A 6,162-nucleotide genomic window follows, 5' to 3' on the forward strand; every position below is an offset into this window, starting at 1 on the left:
GTGTCCTGGTTTTGTTGCCATTACTTTCTTGGCGCTCTCTTGGTTTTGCGGTGTTGGGCTAAAATACCTCATCGGAGAACACTGAGGTGTGGTGTGCCTGTTGCGGCTGGGTTTGGTGCTACGCAACATCCTTTATTTTATTTTTCATTTTTTTACTTCAACCACTTTGTCACTTTTATTGCTGTTTTTAATGGTTTCTTTTAAGACTGTCTTCTGTGTATGTGTATGTGTATGTGTATATAACTGTATGTGGTCCTTGAGTGTCGATTAATGTTACTTAAAGAAGCACTTCTGCCTCACAGCACCAAGGACCCTGGTTCGATTCCGACAAGGTGACCTTTCTGCGTAGAGTTTTTGCATGTTCTCCCTGTGTCTGCTTGGGTTTCCTCTGGGTTCTACGGTTTTCTCCCACAGTCCAGAAACATGTAGCAGGTTAATTGGGAAAATATTGGGAAAATTGCCCCAAAAGAGTGAGTAAGTGAATGGTTGTCTGCCTTTCTATGTGGCCCAGGGTGTACCCAGCCTCTCGCCCGATGACAGTTGGGATAGGCTCCAGCATACCCTATGACAGTGAGTGCAGGATAAGCGGCAGAAGATGGATGGATGGATGGATGGATGGATGGATGGATGGATGGATGGATGGATGGATGGATGGATGGATGGATGGATGGATGGATGGATGGATGGATGGATGGATGGATGGATGGATGGATGGATGGATGGATGGATGGATGGATGGATGGACAGCAGAATAGTGTGAGTGGAGCATAATTGCTTTCCAGAGTCATGGTTGCATGAAGGGGTTCCAGACTCAAAACGCTACCATTACTGGATTTCAGACTGTTCGAGCTGACAGAGATTGTGGAAAGAGCTGAAAAAAGAAAGGAGGAGGGGTTGCATTGTTTGCTGACAACAAATGGTGTAATGCGAACACATCACGGTAAAGTAACACTTCAGTAGCCTGGACATTGAGCTGCTAGCGGTGAGCCTTTGTCTGTATCATCTGCCAAGGGAATTCATTTTGCTCTATTAACAGAGTTATTTAACTTTTAACTTATCATTTAACTCTTCTCATGTTATTTTATATTGTTGGATCCCCAACTCAGGACAAGAGTAGAAAAATTAGCAATAGTTATAAACTCTCTGTAAAGGACATCAGCTGCATTCTTTGTAATGAAACTACGTTAAATTGTATCATCCCTATTTATATTCTATCCTCATTCAGTCAGAACAACCTGAAATTGAACCCACTTAATACAGTAGAGCTGACAGTGGCCCTCAGGAGGAGCCCCCATACATTCCAGCCCATCACCATACTAAGCAGCACTGTGGCTAATGCAGAAATCTTCAAGTTTCTAGGATCCATCATGTTCCAGGAACTGAAAGTCGTTTGTCAACATAGATGGTGTGATCAAAAAGGCCCGACAGAGGATACACTTTCAGCACAAGCTACGGAAGTTCTAACTTACTCAGGAGCTGCTGATCCAGTTCTATACTGCTGTCATCCAGTCTCTGCACCTCTGTCTCTCAACAGGACAGAAACAGATTGGAAACAACAATCAGGACTGCAGGGAGACTCTTAGGTTGCAAACTGCCCTCTACTCAGGTCCTGTACTCTCCCACAGTCAGGAAATACAGGCTATAAACGACACTGCAGACCCCTAAAAAAACATGCACACAACCATTTATCCCTGAGGTAGGAGGTACAGATCACTGTATGCCAGCACTACCACACTCCCCAGAACAGCCTATTCACGAGAAGCACTCTAGTAAACACATAAATAAATAGCCACACCACCTCACAAATTGTGTCATACATTAACAATAATATCTGTGCCTGATCATCACTACCTTAATACAGATACATCTTAATCAAAATGCACACTGTTCATCATCTCATGTCACCACACTGCTACTGCGGGCGTCCCTCCAATCCGAAGGTTAGTGGTTACAATTCCTGACTCCTCCTGTCGGTGGTTTGGTTAGCGCCATGCATAGTGGCTCTGCTGACATCCGTGTGTAAATTTTTGTGGATGGATGAATGTAATCCAGTGTATATTGCTTTCAAACCAAAATAGGATAAAAGTGGAGACCGTTTACCATACAGACATGCTTATTCAGATTTTATTCATCTCTTTTCATGTTCATACTGACCAGTACACTCACTTTTACTACATTGCTCTTTGTATTCTCTATAATGTCCTGTTGTCCAGTTGTTTACTTTCATGTCAGGACAAATCGTACGAAATCAGCCAAATTCCTTGTATGTGTGAACATACTTGGCCAGTACAGCTAAGCCCATGTGTCAGTTCAGTTGAGAGACTATAAGAATGCTAGAAACAGCTGTAGCTATGGATGGTCTTTAGTCTGTCATAATTCATGTATACATGCACTGTCCACTGTAATAATTTAAACTTTATATATGTTTCATACTGTGTAACACAAACGTGTCTGCTTGACAATACAACTAACTAACACAATCAAATCAGCCAATTATGCTACTGTGTGGTCTTCTTACTTGTTAAGAGAGACAGGGACTTGCTGAGAAATCATATTTCAATAGCTACTCAGTACCGTACAAATAGGAACATAATCCATTGGATTACTGGATTACTGTTATTTGGTCTAAATTAAGAGCTTTGTTAAATTTCAATATGTACTTTTTGGTTTGCTGAACAGATGTTCTTTCTCTCTATACACACCTATACACACAGGCCGTGAAATTGAAACAGCTAAAAACATTACTCCAATATGTAATACAAGTTAAGTTGTGTCTGTTGATAAGGATGACTTACAATGTAACACTAGTCAAAGCAGACTTAAACCATGAAATGGGCTATAATTTCAAAATCCTGTAGCCTGGAATTTCCACAGCTGAAGACAAAGTTCTGTGGGTCTACATTCAACATGACAGGTCTATACATGCTGGAAGCCTACTGTAACACCTTTTTACTACTGACGCTGCCGAACATTCTCCCTTGAGTACAACAAGATAAGCAAAAGCCAGCGTTTGATTGTCCGTTTTTTAACTAGATGGCAAAAGTAGCTGCTGAAACCTTTTTTTCTGACTTATTTAACATCTCATACTATTTCAAACTCTTTGTATTAAAGAGCTGATTTGAATCCACATGGTAAAAATGTCCAAGCATTTTTCCAAGAATATTCTACCAATTAAATATTCAGTGAAAATAAAGACCAATCTATTCTTTTTTCAAAGAACGTGGCATTAAGATTCATCAAGTGACAGTTGATATTCTGGGTTTGAATGCACTGTAAAGGAAGAAGTGGCCACAGAGTAGGTAGAAAGAATACCATCAAGTGGCACCTGGAGGCTCATCCCATTGATATTTTTTTGAATGTGGGTTACAAGTCCCGTTAGCATATCATATGCATATAAAGTTACTTGAAAGTCAGCTTGTCATAAATTTCACAGTAAGTTTACAGTAAGTTTTCCACATGCTCTTGGTAAAAATTGGCTACTAACTTCAGGTTAAAGTTAGTTTTGTTTCACTGATGTCAATTCATTAGCTCATGCATGTATTGTGGAACATGCAGGTATGTTTGGCAAGAGTTGTATTACGGACCCATGTTTGAGTGAGTGACTGAAACATACAAGGAAAAGTAGCATTTCAGACCAGTTGCTGTTCCCCATGTGTCTGAGTGAAGACCACACACGAACTCAAAGTACAGATACATGATAATTTTGCCAACACACAGAAGGAAAGATCAGAAGTCTTGAGCACAGGATTTATTGTATTGTATTGCATGTATTTTTTTTCTGACGTTTGATAGTTAAGGCTATTTTATTTCTTAACATGGTAGTATTTTTAGTATTTTTATACTACTTTGAGTATTTTTATGATATATTTCCATTTGATTGTTTTGTATTTACCTGTAAACCTTTACAGGAGATGTATGTTGAATATAGGGTAATTGTATCCCTTTGTTTTTTTTCCTTCAACCATGAAAAAACAGGCACCAGGACTCCTGAAGAGATACCTGGTGGTCCAAAGAATGGTAGCCTTCATTGCAGGATCCAAATAGAAGTCAGAATTGCTGGGGTTGTATGACGTCTGATTCAAAAATAATATGCATTTTAATGCGTTGGCAGACAAGGTCAAGCTGAGCGTGTGTGTTCTTGATCCATCACTCACATTTTGAAGATGCCTATATTCATTGCACTTTGGCAAATTCTCAGAAATAAGCAACAATTGCCAAAGTAAGTTTTTTTAGTTTGGCTTTTCAATGACCATTTATTCCACTGATACTACTTTATCTGTGTGTAATGCATAATCTTTAGGTCAGAGAGTATTTGCCACTAGGTAGGAACCTTGTATGTCTAAGACAATTCCTTCATTATTGTAATTATTGGTGAAAATAACAACATTCCCAGAGATATGTGAAGAAATACCAAATGCACTTAGTACCTGTTTCAGCAACAATACTTTGGACATTGGTGCATCAAATACTCCCTTTCATTTTTGACAATATATCATCCTGAAAGTAGTTGAAACTCCAACGTCATCATTTTCAAGCATCAAAAATAGATGGTCTATGTATTTTGTTCCTTTTCTTCACTGAATCTCAATAAAATTGTAATACATTTTATTTAAAGCACCTTTGGGGAACACTCAAGGACATGGAACACTGCAGTAATGACATGTGATAAATAAGCAATTTTCAAAAAAAAAAAAAAAAAAAAAACAATTTACAGAGGGACAGTGTACAGGTGATCACCAATTGATCTTTAAACAGGTGTTTAAAGGTGTTTGGAAATTTAGTCCGTTTTTGGATTATTAAAAAAAAATGACTGTAAATATAACATATTAGTGAATTAGTCAAATAGAAATTTTGTTATGAATACCTTGCTTGAGATTTTTCTATGATATATGTGTGTGTGTATTAAAATGCGCGAATCAGTGAGTGCAGAGAAAGTTATTAAATATTATATTTGAAAAATATTGAAACCTGCTCGAAAGCCACTAACACATTCTTGTGTCTCATAAACCCCATACAAAGAATAAGACTAAAATGGCAAGGTTGACATTTGATTTACGAACTTAGTGGACTCTTCAATATGCTGAAATTGTAAGATGAAAACGCTATAACTATTTATTACTGTGTATAGTTTGAACTGACACGGTTCATTTTGCCCAAAATGTATGAGAATAAAACAGAACTTTATTAATCCCAAAAGGAAATTCTGTTGCCGGAAGGCTCAAGCATTACATAATTCACTAATAACACCAGTGTTTAGCTGGTAAAGAAGCTAAAGGCTGTCAAAAGTATATAAATAAAACACAAGTCTTAACCCTAACTAGACGCTAGGCATATGCAAAAAAAAAAGCTTTTCAGCTATTTAAACTTAGTATTTTGTAAATAGCAGCTGCGAGAGAGAAAAATGGTTAGTGATTTACTCGTCGTACCTACCTGACTTGAAAAGACAAGTTGAAGGCAAGAACCGTTGCACACGGAGTGGGGGATATTTTCAACTATCCGACTTCCCCACGGCGAGAGCTCGGGTTTTAATTCAGTGGTTGATTTCACTGAAATTCACACGTGTTTTTTAAAAAAAGGAACATAAACAGCCAAAAGTTTTCGGTAATGGCTGGTTTCCCGTAGTGTTCCGGGTGGGTGGAAGTAGCTGTACTTCTGACGGGGGCGGGCATCAAGTTATCAAGAGTTAAACGGCATATTCCGGAAATTGTGACTTTAAAAATAAAACAAACGATCTAGTTCTTACTCACACTTGTTTTGAAGGCGTGTATTTTCGGCTATTATTTTGAAACAAAGGAGAAATGCAAGTGGAAAAACTGTTACTGTTACGATATTTAACACAGAATTCCCCCAAGTGTTAAGTGAATGGTTGATTTATGTAGGTTAACGCCGGCCTCTATTTAGAAACTTTTCTGAAATGGTTGTGAGAAAGGCCGAACAAACCGAACCTCCACTATTGCATTAATTACGTTCTATTACTTGATATAATAATATATATATAAAATAACAACCTGATTAAACATTTTAGTTTAAAGAAGAACGTTTATTGAACGTACAAAATTGTACAATCGAGTTCAGCTGGGACGTTAACATCAACCATAAAAAAAAAAACTGCGTCACCGATATGTTCTGAACGTTGCGGGTATTTGTGTGTGTGTATGTGTG

The 6,162-nt window shown here is 38.0% G+C and overlaps 1 protein-coding gene across 1 annotated transcript in view; it reads right to left on the minus strand.

Moving 5' to 3' along the window:
* The window catches only part of elmo3 (engulfment and cell motility 3), a 28,209-nt gene extending 22,586 nt beyond the window's left edge, over window positions 1-5,623 (minus strand). The window contains exon 1 of the mRNA XM_086163591.1: window positions 5,431-5,623. The gene's annotated coding sequence lies outside the window, so the exon portion shown is untranslated. The remainder of the gene's footprint in view (window positions 1-5,430) is intronic.
* Window positions 5,624-6,162: the final 539 nt, after the last annotated feature.

Source organism: Fistularia commersonii, chromosome 17, assembly GCF_037954325.1.
Source record: "Fistularia commersonii isolate RoL2024-O1a breed Wild chromosome 17, RoL_Fcom_v1.0, whole genome shotgun sequence".
NCBI lineage: Eukaryota > Metazoa > Chordata > Actinopteri > Syngnathiformes > Fistulariidae > Fistularia > Fistularia commersonii.